Consider the following 24,300-nt stretch of genomic DNA (forward strand, 5'->3'; position numbering starts at 1 on the left):
ATGTATGCATGTGATTATGATGGTTTTATAATTAATGGGTTTTTTAATATGGGGTTTTATAGTTTATACTATATTCAACTTCTTATTGTTCTGTATTTATTTATTTTTGTATTTATATTATTGTTGTAAGCCACCCTGAGTTCTTTGGGATTGGGCAGCATGGAAGTTGAATAAACAAATAAATAGAATAATAGAGTTGGAAGGGACCCTGGAAGTTTTGTAGTCCAATCCCCTACTCAAGCAGGAAACTATAGCATTTCAGACAAATGGTTGTCTAATCTCTTCTTTAAAAACTCCAGTGTTGGAGCACCCACAACTTTTGGGGGCATTTTGTTCCATTCATTAATTGTTCTAACTGTTCAGAAATTTCTCCTTAGGTTTAGCTTGATTCTCTGCTTGATTAGTTTTCCTCTATTGCGTCTTGCCCTGTCTTCAAGGGCTTTGGAAAATAGGTTGACTTCCTCTTTATGACAGCCCTAAAATATTGGAATATCATGTTACCTGTTAGCATATAGCATGGAAGAAGGGAATGGAATGTTAAGAGAGAGCTAATTTGCATATTGGTATGTAAATCTTTTTTTTGCAGTTGGAAGAGAGAATTGTGGGGATTCGTATGCTGACTGTTGGCGAATCCGCATCATAGAGAGCAGATGTAGAGAGAAATACAGTATAGTTATACTGTAAAGTTGTTTATTTGTGTAAATATGAAACCAGTTCAATGAGAAAAGAAGAAATAAAAGCATACGTTTTATATTGGAGTCATTGTATTGTGTACCCAATATACATTGAAGCACGGTTCTGCTATGAAAAGACTCTGCTGGATGAAGTGAAGAAGATCACTTAAAACTATAAATCACATAGAAATCACTCATTAATTGTCCTAACTTTCTCCTTGGGGTAGGCTTGATTCTCTGCTTGATTAGTTTTCATCTATTGCTTCTTGTGCCCTGTCTTCAAGGGCTTTGGAGAATAGGTTGACTTCCTCTTTATGGCAGCCCTAAAATATTGGAATATCATGTTACCCAGGCGGGAGTTCCTACTTACCGCCACTATTGGTGCGATGTGCATGCAGCTCCGTGTGATTGGCAGGTGGGCAGGTGCATCCCGATGAAATTTTGCTTCCGCACATGTGCAGGAAGCAAAATCTTGCCGGGACATGCGCGCCCACCTGCCAGTCACTTGGAGCTACGTGTACATCATCAGTTTTACTACCGGTGCACAGTGTGGCCCATACCAGTTAGCAACTCAATGCTGATGTCACCCCATGATAAGTCCTTCTTTTTAGTACACCAGATAAACCCAATTCCTGCTATTGTTCTTTATATGTTTTAACCTCCAGTCCCCTAATCATCTGTGTTGCTCTGCACTCTTTCTGAATTCTCAACATCTTTTTGAGGAAAATGAAGACAACACTTCTTTTGGCATACATTATTTACTATATGTAATAATAATAATAATAATAATAATAATAATAATAATAATAATAATAATAATAATAATAATAATGTGGGATACAGATAGATGGAGAGATAAAGAGACAGACAGAAAAGTATGATAGAGTCAATAGAGTAGTAGAAGCTTGGAACCAACTTCCAGCAGACGTGGTTGGTAAATCCACAGTAACTGAATTTAAACATGCCTGGGATAAACATAGATCCATCCTAAGATAAAATACAGAATAAAATAAGGGCAGACTAGATGGACCATGAGGTCTTTTTCTGCCGTCAGTCTTCTATGTTTCTATTATTATTATTATTATTATTATTATTATTATTATTATTATTATTATTATTTAGATTTGTATGCGGCCCCTCTACGAGGACTTGGAGATATTTTACTTTTAAAAAAAAGTAATAGATTCAATTAAGAAAGTTCTTTTAAGTGGCCTAAGATTCTTTCTTCTTTAAACAATAATGAATAGTGAGATTTTTTCACATTCAGGGGAGCAGAATGAGCCCCCAGTCTGACCCTCTTTGCATTGCTCTTTGAAAAATAAGTCAAATATCTGTCATGGAAAAATTTCCCATCGCGAGCAATTGCTCTAAATAAAAAAAAAATCCCTTTGTATATCTGTGTTTTAATTAAGCCACACATTTAACCTTTGTAGACACAATTTGAGTTTCTGAAGTACATTCTTAAATTTCTCTGGGGATATATATCAGCTAGGGATTTATCTGAGCGGTATTTTGTATTTAAATGATTTTCTAAAGCAGAAAGTACAAATAAAAGTTGTTTGAGGAAATTAAAACTAATATTACCAAAACAGTCCAAAGTTAGATAATTGAGAATCACCATCAGAGATGCAAATAGATCATTAACAAATGTATAACTCAAGAGTATAAAATATAAAATAAAACAACAGCTTAACTGATTTATATTATATAGTTATTAGAGATAAGTGAATTTCCTATTCAAAATGGTTCATGTGATTCTAGCAGGAATTCTTCCTTTATATCTTTTGCAATGCAATATTAATGTAGTGCTTTGTATTTCAAATTTGAAAGACAATTATGAGCAGATAATCTGAGATAATGCTCTTTTCTCTCCAAAACTATAAAGCATTCTTGTGTCAAACATCTTTATCAAAATATGTGTTCCTGAGGTAGATTCATGTAGCAAAATCTGTACACCCTTATCTGAATTATCTGTGCAATAACTTTTTTTTAATAACTTTCTGCTCACTTCTCAGACATCAGTTTAGCTAAGAATCAAACAAGTTATTTATGATCTAACACTCCTCATTTTATGGTTCCACCTGGTTCTGAGTTCCACTAGTAAAGTGTCATGAAGTAACAGGGTCATAGTTAGGTTAAGTAATGTGGAATGCTTTCTACCAAAAGACCTGTCAGCTCCCCCCTCCCCTGTATCCTTTTGTAGATAGGATTGGCCTATATAACAAAATGCTTTTTCATTTAGTTTTTCAGTGTTTGATTTTCTCGGGTGCTTTTCCAAATTAAATCATGCAGATGGTGCTTCTTCTGTCACACAAAATTTATCCATGGAAGATCTCCACATGATTGACAATCTGGACTGAACAGGATTTACTTGCATAGAATCCTCTACAAATAGAAGAGACTCTTCAGTGCTTGTGAAAGTTGATGAAATACTGAGTGAACAAATAGGAAGCACAAAGTAGAGCTCAAGAGGAGGAAGAGACAAAGGAGAGAATAAATTAACCAAAGAAACATTTGCTCTGTGGATCGTCCTTCATGAAGCTATGTCCTAGATAACTGAACAATGAATTATAATGCTGAATATTTATTTATTGTTTGTTTGTTTGTCAAACATGTACAAGGTAGCATGGACATGAATGAAGGAAATTAATATAAATAAATGGGGATGGAAGGACAGGGAGGGTAGGTACAATGGTGGGTTTATGCATACTCCCTTTATTGACCTCTTAGGAATGGGGTGAGGTCCACGGTAGACAGTTTGATTTTTATTTATTTTATTTTTACATTTGTCCAATACACAAATACATAGGGAAAAAAATAGACATGTAGTAATATATATAAGGGTAAAAGTGAACTTAAAGGAGAGGATATATGAAAGAAAGAAAATATATATGATAAGTGAGAGAAAGGAAAGACAATTGGACAGGGGACGAAAGGCACACCGGTGCACTTATGTACACCCCTTACTGGCCTCTTAGGAACCTGGAGAGGTCAATCGTGGAGAGTCTAAGAGAGAAATGTTGGGGGTTAGGGGTTGACACAATTGAGTCCGGTAATGAGTTCCACGCTTCGATAACTCGATTGTTAAAGTCATATTTTTTACAGTCAAGTTTGGAGCGGTTAATATTAAGATTGAATCTGTTGCGTGCTCTTTTGTTGTTGCGGTTGAAGCTGAAGCTGATGTTGAAGTTGTGAGGGTTTGAGGTTGTAACAATGGAGTTGGGTAGAGCATTCCAGCCATTGACCACTCTGTTGCTGAAATCGTATTTTCTACAAATGAATTTGGAGTGGTTTACCTTGAGTTTGTATCGATTGTTTGTCCATGTATTATTGTGGTTGAAGCTGAAGAAGTCATTGACAGGTAAGACATAGTACACAATTTTGTGTAGTATGCTTAGATCGGACTGCATGCAGAGCAGCTCCGTATTGTCCAAGCCCATAATTTCAAATCTAGTGACATAAGGGATTCTATTGTGAGTAGAGGAGTGGATTATTCTTCTCGTGAAATACCTCTGGACCCACTCAATGTTGATTCCAGGTGGATGAGCTGTATTAAAGAATTGGTCTGGCAAAGGTTTTGTATACCCTGGTTAGCAATGCAATATTACCAGAGAAGAGGCTTCGCAAGATTAGGTTAACAATTCTTAATGCCTTTTTGGCAATGCTGTTATAGTGAGATATGGGCTTTATATCATTTAAGATGAGTACTCCTAGGTCCTTGACATAGTAGGAGTCATCTACGAGATTGTTTCCGCCCAGCTTGTATTTGGTGTTCTGATTATCTATCTATCTATCTATCTATCTATCTATCTATCTATCTATCTATCTATCTATCTATCTATCTATCTATCTATCCATCCATCCATCCATCCATCCATCCATCCATCCATCCATCCATCCATTTATTTATTTATTTATTTATTTATTTATTTATTTATTTATTTATTTATTTATTTATTTATTGCCAATATGTAGGATAGAGCATTTATTAATTGAAAGTTGGAGTTGCCAATTATATGACCAGCAAGACACATAGTCAAAGTCACTTTGTATGGCAGCAGCAGTGTTAAATAATTTTATGTCAATATCCAGAATTATAACTCATGATAGCTACTAGCTAGCCAGTGTAGGTGACTGAGTGACTGTTTCCTGCTGAATAAATAGAGTTTAACGTGGAAGTTTAAAGGGTGGGATCTTAATACATTTCCCTTCTGTGGCAAATGTTCATATTTAGTTAACCTGATGGCCTGAAGACAATATGTGAAAAAAAGAACCTTTCATTAAAAGTGCTATGAGAAACAAAAATGAAGATAAATTCTGTAATCATGAACACTTGCAACACTTGTGGCATTCTGCCTGAAAACAACTTGACATATATTTTCAGCATATGTATATTACAAGCTTGTAGCAATCTTTGAAGAAAAATTAGGAGCAGTAGAGCACCACATTTCCATATCAAAAAGAGGTGGCTGGCCCTGCAATAGGGAAAATAAAATAAAACAAAGGAGCAAGCTCACTGATGAGAGTGAAAACCAAGATCAAAAGAAGATGATGAAGTCTTGCACTGTTGGAATTTTGAAATATTTTTCAGGTCTCGGAAAAAGAAATGGCAGTGTTCCAGAACAGGAGATGGGACAGTCGATTCTTGAAGGTCTAACAGCAGCAGTGGCATTCACTGGGGGGGGGGGGGCATGAAGGATCAGAAAGAGGAAAGAAGTGACAATGTGTTGTGTCATAAGCTCTGCCTCTTTCATATATCAATTGCAATGTCACATAGATGTACAAAAGGGATGGCATATACGCAGTGGAAGACTACCAATCCCAACCCTACCGGAATGCACTGGAAGTGCGCTCTAGTGTGCATGCCCGGCATGTGCCTATGCCCAGTGCATGATTAGGCTTCTGCACATGCACAGAAGCCAAATCTTGTGCGAAGACGCGCACGATTTCTGGGGCTTTTTGCTTCCGCGGAAGCGGAAGGTACACTGTACCGATAGTAAAAATGGAGATGCACTCAAATCTCTGCATCCCCGATGCTTGCAAGGGATCGCACATGTGAGATTCAGCTTCTGTGCAAGCGCAGAAGCAAAAAGACCTGAAAATTGGAGAGAAGAGCTGCCAGTCGTGAGTGACCAGCAAAACAAGATAAAATAAGCTCCTATATGCCCACTGCGCCACCAGCCCCCAATGCACCGCCAGCCCCCACTACACTACTCCCTGATGCCACCATGAGCTGTTGGGGTTTCTGGCTCCCATTTGCCCACCACACCGCCAACCCATGCCACACTGCCCCCCTTCTGCAGGCACATTTTTTACTGGAATCACGCCAGTTGCACCTGCACGTACATGCATGCCCAGCGGCAATGGAGTAGGTGGTGCTGGTAGAATGGCATGCACGCCGTTCTGGTTTCTGGACCACCCCTGCATATATACTACAGTCTGCAACACTGCTTTCACTACTCTGCCAAAATCAGCAGGCTCTTTTAGATGCTTAGTGATGTCCTGAAAACCAGAAACCTGCAGGAAGTGGGAAGAAGACTTCTAAGGAACAAGACAAACAGGTAATCCAATAATGGAGACATGCTATCAGAAAAAAATAGGATTAAGTATATGTCCATATGTCAGTTGCTCTGTTAACATAGCAAAATAGTACCAGACAACAATAGCAGCAACAGCAAGAACAAAACAACATATTCTTTTGGCTCAATCTTTTCTAAAAAAAGGCTGCATGTTTCATTAGCAGTTGTCAGGAAAAGAGGATGAAGGGCTGAGGTGGGCTGCTCCTGGTTCAGACTGGTTCTATGGAACCGGTAATAACTTGGCCACCTGGGTTGCTAGATCATATGCTGCAACGTCCTGCCTGTCGGCGACTACTTCAGCTTCAACCACAACAACACAGGAGCACACAACAGATTTAAACTTAATATTAACCGCTCCAAACTTGACTGTAAAAAATATGACTTCAGTAACCGAGTTGTCGAAGCTGGAACTCATTACCGGACTCCATAGTGTCATCCCCAAACCCCCAACACTTTACCCTTAGATTATCTACGGTTGACCTATCCAGATTCCTAAGAGGTCAGTAAGGGGCAAGTACAAGTGCACTAGAGTGCCTTCTGTCCCCTGTCCTATTGCTCTCCTATATCTCCTATACCTTTCTTCTATTTCTATATCTCTTCTTCTATTCTTTCATTGATATGTTCTATTACTTTATCTTCTTTTCTATTATTTCTTAGATATATTTTACTATGAGTATCTCCTCTATAACCTTCACCATTTATTTTATTATGTGTATATAGATATATAGCCAATAAAACCCTCACTGTGTATTGGACAAAATAAATAAATAAAATAAAATAAAACTTCATTGAAAAAGAAGAATTGCCAAGGTGATAGGACACAGAAGAACTGAGGTGGCTATGCATAAACCTGATACAATTTTATGACTTGTGTTATGGCATTAGTGGATGGTCCGGTTTGCTGTAAAAATGAAGATGCGCTCAAATTTTTGCATCCCTGACGCTTGCACATGATCGCCCATGTGAGATTCGGTTTCTGCGCATGCACAAAAAGTGAAATCTTGCACAAGGAGGCTCACACACATGAAATTTCACTGATTTTCGGCAGTTTGGGGGTTTTTTTCTTCACCGCATGCACAAAAGCAAAGAAATCATCGAAAATCGGTGAAATCTTGCACACGAGAGCATCCTTGCATGAGATTTCATTTCCTGCACATGCACAGAAGCCGAATGTTCAAGATTTTTTTTGCCTCTTCTTATGAATCATTTTCTACTTAAGAACCTGAGCCTGGAAAAATTTCCCAGGAATTTCCCGGCCAGCTTCCTGCCATTTCCCCAGGGTTTCTCTCTCTGGTGCAGTGTATGGGAGGCAGCCTCGTGCTGGGTGTATGGGAGGCAGCCTCGCGCTGGGTGTATGGGAGGCGTGTGTTCTTCCTTGCCATCTCAGAGTCCCTATTTTTTTTTAAGCCTTAGCGTTTTGGATTTCTTTGATTCCCCTCACCTCACCTTCTTCCTTCAGCGACTGTCCTCCTCCTCTTCCTCCTCCTCCTCCCACCCAAATTCTGAGCTTTTATTTCTTTCCTAATGGGTTTGCATGCATTATTTGCTTTTACATTGATTCCTATGGGAAAATTTTCTTCTACTTACAAACCTTTCTACTTAAGAACCTGGTCACTGAATGAATTAAGTTCTTAAGTAGAGGTACCACTGTATATGTGTCCTAGGATAATGTGGTGAAAGGGTTATCTGTTAAACTGCAAAGTTTGTTAAATTATAGGAAGACATGAATATACATTTAAGGTACCACTGTATACAGAACAGTTGCAGTCGGACATGATAAGATGTTACATTCATGGCCCCCAGGCCTGGCCATAAAGCCAGGTCTTCACAGCCTTTCGGAATGATAGTAGGTTGGGAGCAGTGCAGACATCAGGGGGTAGTTGGTTCCATAACGTCAGGGCAGCCACAGAGAATGCTCTTCCTTGCGGACCCATCAACTTGCATTGTTTAGTCGATGGGAACTGGAGAAGGCCAACTCCTTGTGATCTGATTGGTCTCTGGAAGGTATATGGCAGGAGAAGGTCTCATAAATAGCATGATTCTAAGCCACATAGGGCTTTATAGGTAACAACCAACACCTTGAACTGTGACCGGAGACCAATTGGTAGCCAGTGCAGCACATGGAGTGTTGGCCTCACCCATGACAGCTCGTGTGGTTATGGTGATACTTTATCATTAGATGGATCTAATCTTAATTTGTTGTAGACTTCGGAGATCTTGGGATCTTTTTTGAGTGAAGGACCTTCTGGACAGAAACCAACCAGACCAAAAAAAAAAAATGAGGGAGGGAGGGGGGCATAGAATAATAATTTTCAGAAGTCTGCTTCTGAAATTTATTAGACTTTTTTTATATAACTAGTCTGCCAGTTGCGATGCTCGCTGCCATGGAAACAGGCATCACTGGCAACAGGGCATATTGTCCTAAACTAATCACTATTTTATAAAAGTATGATTCCTATTTTATAGGATTATTAGTTTAAGGCTTTATTTTTGAGCATAGCATTCTCACTTGCTGTGAATACTTTAATGACTGGGATGTTAAACTTAAAAACATGTATCACTGATCTTTATCTGTCTACCTCGACTCCCAACACAATATTTCTGCTTTGCACTTATTTACCCTTTTGGCCAGCTATCCTCTGGATGAAATTGAAATAGGATGACTGTCTCATGTTAGTATTCACTGATTTATTAGTCAACCAATGAAAAATATACAGTCTTAACTTATAATAAAATAATAACCTCTATATTATAAATAACCTAATAAGAGCCTGAAAAACAAAACACAAAATATGCATCCAGAATGCTTAGGTTTAAACTTAGACTGTAAAATTAGCATGGAACAGTTCCCTTACAAAGTGTACCCCAAATCTAAAGTCATATAAATAAAATACCCAATACTCTATTGTTTCCTTGTGTACTTCAAATAAGGAAAAGTCTTGGAGAACAGATCCAAAATAAAATATAATGTGGACAGACTAGTGATAGGTAAGGCGACCTTTGTTCATTTGCTTTCCAAGTGATTAGTTGACTTTATCAATTCTATAAATATAAATATGACATAATGCTATCTCTGGAGCCCATTCACATACTTTATATGAGACAACCTATGTGTACAAATCAGTTTTCAAGACAATACTAGGTCATGGGCTACCCTTAAAGAACATTCAGAGACTTCAGCTAGTGCAGAATGTAGCTGCATGAACTGTCATGGATTTACCCAGATATACCCATGTAATTCTATCACTCGTGAGCTGCACTGGCTGCTGATTGGTCTCTGAATGTAATTTAAGATGTTGGTTGTTACCTATAAAGCCCTACATGGTTTAGGACCAGATTATTTACTGGACCGTCTTCTGCCTCACATGTCTTAGTGACTGGTCAGATCCCACAGAGTTGGCCTCCTCCAGGTCCCATCAGCCAAGCAGTGTCAGTTTGTGGGGCCATGGGGAAGAGTCTTCTCTGTGACAGCTCCGGTCCTCTGGAATCAAATCCCCTAGAGAATCGCACTGCCCCCACCCTCCTGACCTTTTAAAAAGCCTTAAAACCCCAGCTCTGAAAGCAGGCCTGGGGCTGTTGAGCCTTGTACTCTGCTCCAGCCAGTAGGTTAAATGAATGATGTACAAATTGTATTTTTTACCATTGTATTTTTATTGTTGTATGCCACCCTGAGTCCACTAGGAGAAGGGTAGCGTATAAATTCAAGTAAGTAAGTAAGTAAATATACCTACCTACTTACCTACCTATCCATCTATCTACCTACCTACCTACTTACATACATACATACTGTTGTGATTCCGTCTGAGGCCCCTCGGGGAACGGCTGATCCTCTGCTGTCTTCCTGCTCAGAGGGGGAGGATGAGGAACAGGAGGTTCAGGCAGACGGGGAGGAGGAATCTCAGGCTGAGGGAGAGGGAGGACAGCCAGAGTCCCCCGAGAGGGAGCTCTCCCCAGCAAGCAGCCTGGATTCCTTAGATGAAAATGCACAAGCAATCATCGATCTCCGGCAGAGAAGAGCAACACAACGAAGGGGACAATTAGCCAGGTACTTTCAGCACTAAAGAGGCAACAGCTGGGTTTGGGTGTAGTGCTCTCTGGAAAGGCTGAAAAGGCAGACCCACCCTTCCTGGCTTGTGGAGTATTATCTTTGGGAGTCCTGGGACCTGGCTGTGATCTTTGGCGTCTTGGAATTCTGGTTTGTGACTTTGAATACTGAAACCTTGGGGGGAAAAGGTGTGGGTCTTATTCTCTACAGTGGTGGGTGTGCCAGCAAGAAGTCTGCTGTATTGTCTGGCCATCAGGATTCTGCTGGGAAGTCTCATAGCCTGCCTGTTGGGAAGAACAGGTTTTTCTCTGTGTTTATTTTTCAAACTATAAAGTGCCTTTGTTTGTACCAGCGTGTCTGGCTGTTATTTCCAGTTGGTGTTGAAGTCTGGGGGCACCCAGACAGAACACATACATACATACATACATACATACATACATACATACATACATACATGAATGATGAGGCAGCAGCCATCTCGATCACCGGAACATAGAGACTTTAATAAAACCACTTAGCTTTCGTTAGCGTGCTGCTAACTTCGTCAGAGTATTAAAATGCCGTGGGAGACAAACATCTTTATAAAGCATTACTCAGTCTGCTCATTGCCCGCGTCACGGGGCCACACCCTTCCCTCCCCCCTGCGGTAAGCCTAATTGTGGGCTTAATCCTGCTGGCTGAAGGGAGATCTACCGCTTTTACTCGTGTTGGTTGCCTTTTTCCCTCCCCAAGGGAGGGGGTGGAATTGTGAGGCTTAATCCTGCTGGATGTAGGGAGATCTACCGCTTTTACTCGTGTCTGTTGCCTTTTTCCCTCCCCAAGGGAGGGGGTGGAGTTGTGAGGCAATGCTTCGGAGGTGTTTGGTATTCCTTTCTTCCCCCCATTGTCGTTGTTACTTTCTATAGTGGTACATGTCTGCTCTTGCAATTTTTTTACCCATGTCCTCGTCCTAGGTCTACACTGTTCTAATCCCCCCTTGTCCTCTGTGTTAGACTTAAATTGTGCCCCTCCACCTCTACCTCCGTATTGCTCCAGTATGTTCCCTTGTTTCTCGTGGGGGGTTATCCCACCCTCATTTGGCTGGTTTCTATGTCTGGCCTGGGGAATTCTGCTGGGGGCTGTGTCCAATCTTAATGACCCATCTCCTTTAAGTCGTTGTTGGTGCCTTAAAGCCTGGTATGCCGATGGCATATCGATGTGTCTATTTAAAGAGTTTTCATTCGAGAACCAGGCTTCTCTTAGGAGGCGACCTCCCTTGGTTTCATCCCGTGCCAGAATCTCAGTTCCCTGGAAATCGAAGCCATGGCCTTGCTCCTCCATGTGTATCCAAATCTGGGAGCGCTGTTCCTGACGCCGGACCGCTAATTTGTGTTCGTGTACACGAGTTCTCAACCTTTTAGCTGTTTCACCCACATAGTGGTGTGTACAATTACTGCAGTTTATACGGTAAATTACCGAGGAAGACTCCTCCTTCACTAGGGTTTCCTTCGGGCGCATTACTGATTTTCTCAAAGTTTGGTCAGGCCTATGCGCTACTTTGACCCCGTGGGGTGCCAGTATGTGTGCAGCTGTTTCGGATACCCCTTGTATGTACGGGAGTACCCTCCACGCTGATGTTTCGTTTGTGCTTTCAGTAGGCTGCCGGAGTCTAGGTGTAACGCACCGTTGAATAAAATCCCTCGAGTAACCATGACGTATACAAGTTTGGTAAAGATACGCTCGTTCTTTTTGTTTGGCTGCCCGTGTACTACAATGGGTATTTATCCTGTTGAATAATGTCCGTATGCAGCTGACTTTATGTGCGTTGGGGTGGTTGCTTTCGTTGTGTAACATGCGGTCCGTGCTGGTGGTCTTGCGGTACACCTCCGTGTCGATGCTTCCACCGGAACCCGGATGGAAGCATCGGCACGGACCGCATGTTACACAACGAAAGCAACCACCCCAACGCACATAAAGTCAGCTGCATACGGACATTATTCAACAGGATAAATACCCATTGTAGTACACGGGCAGCCAAACAAAAAGAACGAGCGTATCTTTACCAAACTTGTATACGTCATGGTTACTCGAGGGATTTTATCCAACGGTGCGTTACACCTAGACTCCGGCAGCCTACTGAAAGCACAAACGAAACATCAGCGTGGAGGGTACTCCCGTACATGTTAAATCCAGAAGTTTCTGTTACCAGGGAAATTAGTTAAAGAGTTATTGTTAAGCAAAAGTCATTAGAGTCAGACAGGACTGTTTACTTACCTCTGATTGGCCGCTGGGCTTTGGGCGCCAAACTAAAAGAGCTGTCAGGCGTCGCTTGTTGCCGGGCGAAAGTTTTCCTGTGCTACCGGGCTTACGCGTCTCCTGTCAGATTGCATTCGGCAGTGAAAGTAAGCCGCGGCTGTTGTTTCTCTGTGAAAGAATAAAGCGTTTCAACTCAAAGCCGTTTACTCGGATCATTTCATTGGCGACGAGGGTCTTGAGGACTGCTTTTTCTCCTTAAATCATTATGTCTACCCCGTCAATCATTCAGCCGCCAGAGCTTTTTGACCCTGAACGGTCAACCTGGACTGCCTATATGGCAAAATTTGAAATTTTTTTGGAAGCAGCCGACATGCAAGATGCCACTGACAGCCGCAAAAGAGCTTTATTCCTCAACTATTGCGGCACTCAAATTTTTGAGCTGGCGGGCACCCTGACAGACCCAGAGCCTGCCAATTCCGTCTCGTGGCAAATTCTGAAAGAAAAATTAGCCTCTCATTTCAAACCAACTAAGCCCGCTAGGGTTTACCGACACCAGTTTTCCCGCACGGCCCAAGCCGAAGGGGAAACAATTAACCAGTTCGCAACTCGCCTCAGGACCATATTGGCAAAATGTCAATTTGATAACCCTGAGGCGAGGTTGACAGATGCCATTATCTTCGGAATGAAGAATGTCTCCATCCGAAATAAGCTATTAGCAACGGAAGATTCTACCCTGCAAGATGTGATCAAAGCTGCCCAGACGGCTGAAGTGGCAGAGTCTGCTGCCGCTGAATTGAAATCGAATGACAAGCTGTCAACGGTATGCAAACTCACTACACATCCTCGCGCACAAGTCAACTCTTCGTTGGACTACTACACCGCTGATTTTGATGCCCAGGACGACGAGTGCTGCCTGATTCGGGGACCCCCTAACCGGCAACTCCGCCAAAACTTCCCTGCTTGTGCTGGCTGCCAAGGTCAACATGCACGTTCGAGATGTCCCTTCAAGGACGCCTTCTGCCGCCGCTGCGACAAACGAGGCCACATCGCTGCTGTATGCCGTGCCGCCCTGCCTGATGACAACTCAGGGAACCAAGACCTGCTGCCAGCGTTCCCTGCCCAGCGTTCCTACCGGCCATTCCGACAACAAGGACGGGGAAATAGGAGACCGTGGTCCAACAGAGGTAACCTTGCAAGCCCTGCTTCTGCAGCTACTCCTTCTCCCCTTAATAAAATCGTTGTCCCTCTCCTATTAAATCAACATCCCTGCCACATGGAGCTGGATACGGGCTCCAAATATACTTTGATGCCGTGGCACAAACTAAGACTTTATTTACCTGATGTGTCTCGAGACTCTTTGCTGCCATCAGATATTGTTATCAAAGACTTTCAGGGACACCCAATTAGTGTGTTGGGTACTACTAGCGTCCCTATCACTTTTAAAAATGTGCACCATAGGTTGCCCCTATTAATCGTGGACGGGGCCAATCATTCTTTGTTGGGTTTGAATTGGATGGCTCCCCTAGGATTAGCCATCACCGGTGTCCACAAAATTTTTGCACCTAACACACCTGATTTTGTGAAGGAATTTCCAGATGTCTTTAAACCAGGGTTGGGAACATATAAGGGACCCCCAATCTCCTTCTCCTTAGACCCAGCCATTCCCCCCTTGAGATTGAAGCCTCGGAGGGTACCTCTGCCCTTGCTTGACAAATTAGATGCCCAATTGGACAAACTCCAATCCCAAGGCATTTTGGTTCCTATTGAGCACGCTCCCTGGGAGACACCTATTGTAACCCCCCTTAAACCTGATGGATCTCTGCGTGTGTGTGCTGATTACAAATCCACTTTGAATAAGGCATTACAGCACAACTCTTATCCAATTCCAGTTGTGCAGCACTTGCTGCACACTTTAGGGTCTGGGAAGGTCTTTGCAAGGCTGGACCTTGCCCAGGCATACCTACAGCTTCCTGTAGATGAAGCCACTTCTTTAGCCCAGACAATAGTTACCCACAGAGGTGCCTTCAGGTGCACACGCCTGCAATTTGGCATTAGTGTAGCCCCAGGTATTTTCCAGAGACTAATGGAACGCTTGTTATGGGGGCTTAAAGGGGTGGTCCCTTACTTCGATGATATTCTAATTTGTGGGGACACAAGGGACCAATTACACTCTAGAATCCGACAGGTGTTGACCAGGTTACAATCAAAAGGGCTGAGGCTGAACCCTGACAAGTGTGTATGGGGAACTCCATCTGTAGATTTCCTAGGATTCAAAATCGATGCAGCAGGAATTCACCCCACAGATGACAAAATTAGGGCCATTAGAGATGCACCTGCCCCCACTTGTAAAGCAGAGCTGCAAGCCTTTTTAGGGTTATTGAATTTTTACTCAGTTTTTCTGAAGCATAAAGCCTCTGCAGCTGAGCCGCTTCATAGACTTCTCCACAAGGGGGCACAATGGCAATGGGGAGATACTGAACAGGCATCTTTCACTGCTGTCAAACAACTCCTGACTTCCCAAAGTGTAGTCGTGCAATATAGTCCCACATTACCCCTCAGACTCACATGCGACGCTTCGCCATACGGGGTGGGATCTGTCCTAGCCCATTTATTACCAAATGGTCAGGAGGCACCTATAGCTTACTTTTCAAGGACCTTATCCCAGGCTGAACGAAATTATGCCCAAATTGATAAAGAAGCTTTAGCTTTGGTTGCCGGCGTTAAAAAATTCCATAATTATTTGTTGGGCCGCCCTTTCCAATTGATTACTGACCACAAACCGTTGCTGGGATTATTAGCCACTGGGAAACCTACCCCTCCATTCATGTCCCCCCGCATGTCCAGGTGGGCTATATTTTTAGCTGGCTATGATTATATTCTAGTACATAAAGGTGGCTCTCAAATTAATCATGCTGATGCCTTGAGCTGCTGCCCCTTGGGTCAGCAGGTGGTAGACCCAGCCCCTGCTGGAGATGTCCTCTTAATAGACTTAGGCAATCCATCCCTCGTGACAGCAGAAGAGGTAGCCAAGGAAACAAAACTTGACCCTGTCTTAGGAAGAGTCCTTCACTATATTCTAAAAGGATGGCCAGCCAATGGGGATGACCCAATAGTAGGTGAGTTTAAGACAAAACGGCTAGAACTGTCGGTTATGCATGAATGTGTGTTGTGGGGTGATAGGGTAGTCATCCCCCATTCCCTAAGGCCTCAAGTGATGCAGCTGCTGCATCAAGGACACCCCGGGGTGGTCAGGATGAAGGCCTTGGCTAGGGGGTATTTATGGTGGCCAGGGCTGGACAGGGCTATAGAGGACTGGGTTGCTACATGTAAGTCCTGTCAGGAGACCAGACCGAATCCTCCCAAAACCACCCCTGCACAGTGGGACACCCCTAGGGGCCCTTGGTCAAGGATACATATCGACCTAGCGGGGCCAGTGAACAATAACATGTTCTTAATAGTGGTGGATGCATACTCCAAGTGGTTGGAGATACTGTTACTAGGGTCCACTACAACAACATCAGTGTCAAAGGTGTTACGGAAATTGTTTGCGACACATGGGTGTCCAGATGTTCTGGTATCGGATAATGGGCCCCAATTTACTTCCAGGGAGTTTGAAATGTTCCTCGCCGGGTTGGGGGTGAAACATGCTTTGGTCTCAGTCCACGCAGCGTGGGCTAATGGGATGGCTGAAAGGTATGTCCGAGTGGCCAAAGAGGCCATCAAAAGATCATCCCCAGGGGAAATTCAAGGCAGACTGGACACTTTCCTTCTAATGCAACATATCACACCAAGTATGACTACAAATAGAAGCCCGGCTGAATTACTGATGGGGAGGAAGTTAAGGTCAACTTTGGATAGGCTGCACCCAGCCTATGTCCAGTTAAAAACGGTAAATGTCACCACTCCGGAACGCTCGGTATGTATCGGTCAAAATGTGTATGTTAAAAATTTTGATAAGGGCACATTGTGGGAGAGTGGAATAGTCACAGAACAAACCGGTCCAAAAACATATACAATTGCCCTAAGTGATGGCCGCCTCTGGAAGAGGCACATAGATCACATTAGAGGGAGATTGGCATCTGCCAGTATAAGGGACAATATGGCTGCCATACGTAATGGGGCCTCTCCTCCTTCACACCCCACAGGAAATTACTCAAGACCTACTAGGAACCAGGAACAAATAGACTGGGACTTACCTGGATTTACTAGTCAAGCCAGCGCAGCTGCAGCTCCACAAGGCTCCAGCCATGGGGGTGCTGGACAGTCTCATCCGGAAGAGCCATCTTCATCGGTGGATACCCAGGTCCTCCAAGACCCACGAAGGTCTGAGCGGGCACCCAGAAGACCAGCCCGTTTGGACGAATTTATTACATATTTATCGGAGTGAACATCTGTAATAAATCAACCAGAAGGGGGAGGGATGTTAAATCCAGAAGTTTCTGTTACCAGGGAAATTAGTTAAAGAGTTATTGTTAAGCAAAAGTCATTAGAGTCAGACAGGACTGTTTACTTACCTCTGATTGGCCGCTGGGCTTTGGGCGCCAAACTAAAAGAGCTGTCAGGCGTCGCTTGTTGCCGGGCGAAAGTTTTCCTGTGCTACCGGGCTTACGCGTCTCCTGTCAGATTGCATTCGGCAGTGAAAGTAAGCCGCGGCTGTTGTTTCTCTGTGAAAGAATAAAGCGTTTCAACTCAAAGCCGTTTACTCGGATCATTTCAGTACATACAAGGGGTATCCGAAACAGCTGCACGCATACTGGCACCCCACGGGGTCAAAGTAGCGCATAGGCCTGACCAAACTTTGAGAAAATCAGTAATGCGCCCGAAGGAAACCCTAGTGAAGGAGGAGTCTTCCTCGGTAATTTACCGTATAAACTGCAGTAATTGTACACACCACTATGTGGGTGAAACAGCTAAAAGGTTGAGAACTCGTGTACACGAACACAAATTAGCGGTCCGGCGTCAGGAACAGCGCTCCCGGATTTGGATACACATGGAGGAGCAAGGCCATGGCTTCGATTTCCAGGGAACTGAGATTCTGGCACGGGATGAAACCAAGGGAGGTCGCCTCCTAAAAGAAGCCTGGTTCTCGAATGAAAACTCTTTAAATAGACACATCGATATGCCATCGGCATACCAGGCTTTAAGGCACCAACAACGAATTAAAGGAGATGGGTCATTAAGATTGGACACAGCCCCCAGCAGAATTCCCCAGGCCAGACATAGAAACCAGCCAAATGAGGGTGGGATAACCCCCCCCCCCGAGAAACAAGGGAACATACTGGAGCAATACGGAGGTAGAGGTGGAGGGGCACAATTTAAGTCTAACACAGAGGACAAGGGGGGATTAGAACAGTGTAGACCTAGGACGAGGACATGGGTAAAAAAATTGCAAGAGCAGACATGTACCACTATAGAAAGTAACAACGACAATGGGGGGAAGAAAGGAATACCAAACACCTCCGAAGCATTGCCTCACAACTCCACCCCCTCCCTTGGGGAGGGAAAAAGGCAACAGACACGAGTAAAAGCGGTAGATCTCCCTACATCCAGCAGGATTAAGCCTCACAATTCCACCCCCTCCCTTGGGGAGGGAAAAAGGCAACCAACACGAGTAAAAGCGGTAGATCTCCCTTCAGCCAGCAGGATTAAGCCCACAATTAGGCTTACCGCAGGGGGGAGGGAAGGGTGTGGCCCCGTGACGCGGGCAATGAGCAGACTGAGTAATGCTTTATAAAGATGTTTGTCTCCCACGGCATTTTAATACTCTGACGAAGTTAGCAGCACGCTAACGAAAGCTAAGTGGTTTTATTAAAGTCTCTATGTTCTGGTGATCGAGATGGCTGCTGCCTCATCATTCACGTATGTACCTGGAACTCGCATTTTTAGGACTATTCTTGACATACATACATACATACATACATACATACATACATACATACATACTAGGTTCTACAGGTCCTTTGAGGCTGATTTGATTAAATTCTGGTTCATTTATGGTATCAAGGAAAAAAGCACTGTGAAAATGAGCATGAACCCTGGAGCTAAGATTACTAATCCACAGTTTCTTAGCTCTCACAATCTATTGCTAAAATCAATGCTCCATAATAACTACTCACAATTTCTCCATTTTTTCAAACAAAGTAAGAGACTAGATAGCCATTTGTCCAAAATGATCCAGGGTCTCTGGCTTGGGGATGAGGTTGGCTTCAAGGTCCCTTCCAACTCTTCCCTACCCTTGGCAAGCAACAAAGGTGGTAAGGCAATGAAATAGATGGTGGCATGACCTGAATTACACTGGCAATAGCAGTGAAGTAATTTGCAGTGTTCTGTGAAAATGTGTCTGAGGCTTTGGGAGCTATGTGAAAGTGCCTTAGGGAATGTTAGAGGCTGTAATGAGTTTAATTAGACTTAGATTCCCACTGATTAGCTGACTATAGGTATAAACCAAAAACATATATGGATCAAGTGAACTCAGCACAATTTAGGAAAAAGGAAATGTCTCAAGTCCTGGTGAAATTTTATACAGAGTTTCCAAACACAATAGGCATTTACAATAGAAGACATTTTCTACCAGCGTTTGTGATATTGTCTTCTCATTTTTCTGGAGTTTATTGCCTTTTTCCAACAACATAATTTGGAGAATCACACACACTACAGGTTTAATAATAATAATAATAATAATAATAATAATAATAATAATAATAATAATAATTTATTAGATTTGTATGCCGCCCATCTCCAAAGACTCGGGGGGGCTCACAACAATAATAATAACAGTATACAATGTAGCAAATCTAATATTGAAAATTATCTAAAACCCATCATTTAAAATAATAATAATAATAATAATAATAATAATAATAATAATAATAATAATAATAATAATAATAATAATGTATTTTTGCCCCTAGGTGAAGAGGGAGAATAATAAGAGTTTGTAATATTAGAGTTTGTTGCAGAAAAATCAATGTCCAGAAGCACACACAAATGACTGGTTCAGCTGGATTCAGTAACTTCTTTGTATACAAGAATATAGATGAAGTAAATTTTACAATACCAATATAGATTTTTCTTCAAGAAGTTACAGATAGCAGAGAACAGTTAATTTCATTTCAGCAGAGCAAACAAGCACAGAATGCAGAGAAGAGAGAGTACAGAGTGGGCTGAGCCACACCTAGCCTTAAACTTAAATTCCAGTTTCGATTCTCTGCACAGACTCAGAATGTGGTTAGCTCACATTGGCTGACTCAGTTGCTGTTCCTATTCATTGGCTAATCCTGTTAACGTGGCTCTCCCAGCCATGAATATGCTAATATGTAAGTATGGAGGCAATTAATGTGTCTATACTGCATGGGTTGGAACAGTCCAACAGTGGTCTCAATCATGTACACAAAAGCCAGATTTGCCCCAACTATTACCCTTAACTAGGATCTGTTTGAAAATAAATAAAAATTTGAAAAGGAAACCAAGGAAGAAGTTGTAAATCAAGGCTGTGACGAGGCTGTGATCAAACGGCCATTGATTAAGTATGGATCACTTGGAGAATCTGCTCTTATATAGCTCCAGGGACTGAGATGATTTGGATATTGCTGCCCTAATCCTCTCATTGCTTTTAATCTGCCCTTCATAGCTGCCATTATGTTCTTCAGTTAGGTCCCCTGCCAGAATCTGGCCTCTCATTATCTGAATCATGTCACATCTGTTCAGGCTCACTGTCTCCTGGAGCTGCCACAGGGACCTGATTCACTGCTGGCTGTGGAGGCTGACAGCTTGCCTGATCTGCTTCTTCAGCCTCTGACTCTGATTTCACCCTCCAACATTGCCAGTGAAAACACTAATAGAAATGTGAAAGAAGTTTTCAAGCACCATGGAAGATTTTAAAAAATGAAGCTTAGTTGACAAGAGCAGAAAACAGACATTTCCAGGTATAGCCTTATGAATGATCCATACTGAAGGAGTTAGCTACCCATGCTGAACATCAATGATTAAAATGCATCAGAGCAAAAATAAGGAGGGGAAAAACTGTTCTTTCTGTTTTTTCCACAAAGATGAACTTTGGCCAAGCTTCTTAGAGTCCCTTGGAGAAGTAGAAAACTGAACACCACAAAGTTAGTGAAGAATATTGTGAGATGTACCTTTGTTTACTTCTTTCTATCTCTACATTATTTATTTGAGAAATGTGACTTTGCTGTAGCACAGAACATTCTGCTTCAGGCACTTGGTTTGTACTTTACAATTATTTTTTTAAAAGTTAGGGGTTGCAGACACTGATAATATTCCTCATCCTTTGGAATACATAATAGATGTCAGAATACACAGTTCAAACATAAATAGCAGCTACTTATCATAGATATGCATGTTTGTTCACCGTATCTGTCAAAGAGGTCACATTTTAATGAAGTGATTTGTTTTGCTTAAGAGACTTTGATTATTTTTATTCCTTCCTTCCTTGATCTTTTTGAATAACACTTCTTGAAGCCCAGAAGAAGATGAAACTATGGAGATAAGGAAGGGATGAGCAGGGTGATACAAAATATCCTTATTTATTTCCATTCATTCAGATTGTGGACAGCATGTTGTAAAAAAAATAGATGGGATACACATTGCTATGTTTCTATCTATGGATAAAAATGTTATGGTTACTCTGTTAATTAAAATGACAGGTAATAGAAAGGATCATTTAAAAGGTATTACATTGATGTCAAGAAACTCACTGAAGATTCTTCATAGGGTTACCTGGATTTTTTAATATATAAAAATATGAAAGAGCTGATATTGACTGTAGTATTATGTTTTATTTTACATTATTTAAAATACAATGTTTACTATGAATAAAATGTTTCTGATAGAATATATACTGGTTTATAGATGCACATAATTTCATATTGTTATTACTCCCATTTTAAAAGGTTTGTGATGAGCTAAAGATAGTTCCTGCACTTCAGCAATTCTTTGTGGCTCACATCTAAGTGTAAGAACTCCCAAGCTGAGCCAAGTTCTGCTTCTAATTCTTTTCTTAGAGAAGTTCTTGGATGAACTTCTGTTCTCTTGAGTAAACAGAAGAATGCACAGCAGCCTAACGTCATTCTAGGCTGCAGAGGTCTCCAACCTTGGCAACTTTATGACTTGTGACTTCAACTCCCAGAACTCCTTAGCCAGCATATGATGGCTGAAGAACTCTGGGAATTGAAGTCCACAAGTCATAAAGTTGCCAGGATTGGAGACCCCTGCTCTAAGGTTATGTAGCAACTCAAACATTTGGATTTCCAGCAGATATTTATGCTTACCAACCAGGGTAACCAAAATATGAAGGAAATGATTATTGATGATGATAACTGGTGGGAAATTCTCCTTGTTGCGATAGTGACTCAAGTGGAAGGCAGAGAAACTACATTTCACCCAGAAGCAGAAGCTAGGGTTTAAATTCTGCCCCCTCTGTTTTGATCTGAGCACCTGGGAATTTTGGTGAACACTGCTCTAAATGATACCCATATAGCCTTTCTGGCTATCTTTTCAGTCTTGTAGCAACAATTTTAAGTCCAGAACCTCAATGTTCTTTTTTCTAAAACATAGTCCTTCCATCTCTCAGCTACTGTAATTAAGAACTGGGCATGACTGACCATGGCCACTGCGACATTCTATATAAACATATTATTCCATACTAGAATTGGGAAAGAGATTAGCATAAGAAATCACCTTATATTAAATAACAGCATCATTCTTTAAAGCTCGTTGTGTAATAAATGGCAGTGTCTCTCAAGAGCTTTGATCAGGATGCTTTTTCCAGCTCTTAAAAAGAAATTGGAGCTTATACCTCTTGCTATCTTAACTGGCAGGATTTGTAACATCTGCATAATATGCTTATGTTGACCTAATCAATAAGCAGCCCTCTTGCAGAAAACTGTTAACTTCTTAGTTTTTTTCACATTATTTCAATCCCTTGGGTTCTCCCTGCAACCTTCCACTTATTATTGACGTGTCAATGCTGTTTTCTCCATCTCTTGAAAACTTCTTAAATACCCTGTAGAAACTGCTTTCTCAGTTAGGCAGCCTACAAAGTAAAGCAATGTTGATGGAGGAAAATATCCAGAAAATGTCAAACAATGTATAAATATAAACTGTACAGTTTAAAGGAAATTTTGACATACATAGGTTACAATGTATTCACAGATGCATGTGTTTTCCTAGAAACTACCATCATACTATACATTTAATTAGTCCTGGAATTAAAACTGGTATTATTATATCCAGCTTTTGAAATACAAAGATAGTTTTCTCCTAATTGACTTTTGCTTTTCCTCTTAAAGGTTACTATTGGAATCTATGGAAAAGTTTCCTAAACCTTTGAGAGCAAGCATAATTTTTTTTAAAGTGTTCATAGGACATTCCTCATATTTGTGTGTTCTGATTTTCTACCAGGATAAAATACCCAGTGGGCAAAAATTACCATGATAAATTGATTTGTTTAATGAGTACAAAGTTTTTCTGGTTTTAAAAAAATATTTCAGGATCATTTTAAAGCTACAGAAACTCAAAAATTCTTGCTCATCTGCATTTCAGCAGTAGAAAAGTTGGGCTGTTTTTTAAATCAAATTAATAGATGTAGATTTCGGGAGATATTTGCTAGTGATTCTAGCAATCTTTCTAATTTAGGAACCTTTGCAGAATAACCAAACTTTCCTCAAAAATCTCAATATGGCTATTAAAGTGAATTAAAGCTGCAATTTAGTATCTTTTAAAAGAAGCAGCCAAAATGGTAAAGCATAATAACATGAAGAAAAAAGGTGTGAGACAAAATGACAGAAGGCTACAATAAGTGTGTCTATCTAGAAGCAATTTACTATGTGTATGACTCATTGAACTTAGTGGGACTTATTTCTGAGTACATATGCGTTGGAATGTATTATCAGCCATCTCCCTTCATTTGGGAGTCTTTAAGAAGTTGTACTTCTGAGTAAACCTACCATAGATAATGCTCCAATTGACACATTTAACAGTTCCTGCTGCGACTTACTAGTGCAGAGCTGAAATGTTTTTCAGCAGGAAAGGGGAAAAAAAGACTGCAAAATTCTTCCCCAAAAATTGCATTCTATAAATAAAATCGGTTTCTGTAACCAAATACATCTGCATGTATTAAATCAAGATGCCCTAATTAATGTAACACATTCAGCTGAATGCATAATAAAGTAACAGCCATTAATAATTTTGCTCATTCAGCATGATATATACTGGAGGTAGAAGACGCACATTGTTGTGAACTTAATATTCTGCTTGAAAGAGGAGGAAAAATAGACACTGTCACATTGTTTATGTCTTGATAACTATCCTTAGCATGCTTTGTACTATCTGCGCAAAAAGAAAATTGTATTTTCCATAGAGTTTTAAAGTAAAGATTCCCAGGCTAGCTACAAAGAGAAAGAAAGGGAGAGATCAAGGACAAATACTGTCCCTGTCCTATTGTCTTCTATCATTACCTTTTATCATTACTTATCTAATTTTTATTTGTACAAATTACCATCCTATAATTGTTTGACAAATAAATAAATAAATAAAATAAAAATAAAATTTTAAGGCATGGAAGAGGCTAGAGGGGGAGTCAAAAAAGTCAAGATGATGGGTTATAGTACATACACTTTAGTCACACTATTAGTGCTCTTTTTAATTACCATTTAATAATACAAGGGAATGTATCTAGATCTGTGTTTACAGTAGATCTGCAGTGTTAATACTAAAAATTATTTTAATATAAGCATTTGAATATATTGAA

This window comes from Erythrolamprus reginae, chromosome 1 (assembly GCF_031021105.1).
Source record: "Erythrolamprus reginae isolate rEryReg1 chromosome 1, rEryReg1.hap1, whole genome shotgun sequence".
Lineage (NCBI taxonomy): Eukaryota > Metazoa > Chordata > Lepidosauria > Squamata > Dipsadidae > Erythrolamprus > Erythrolamprus reginae.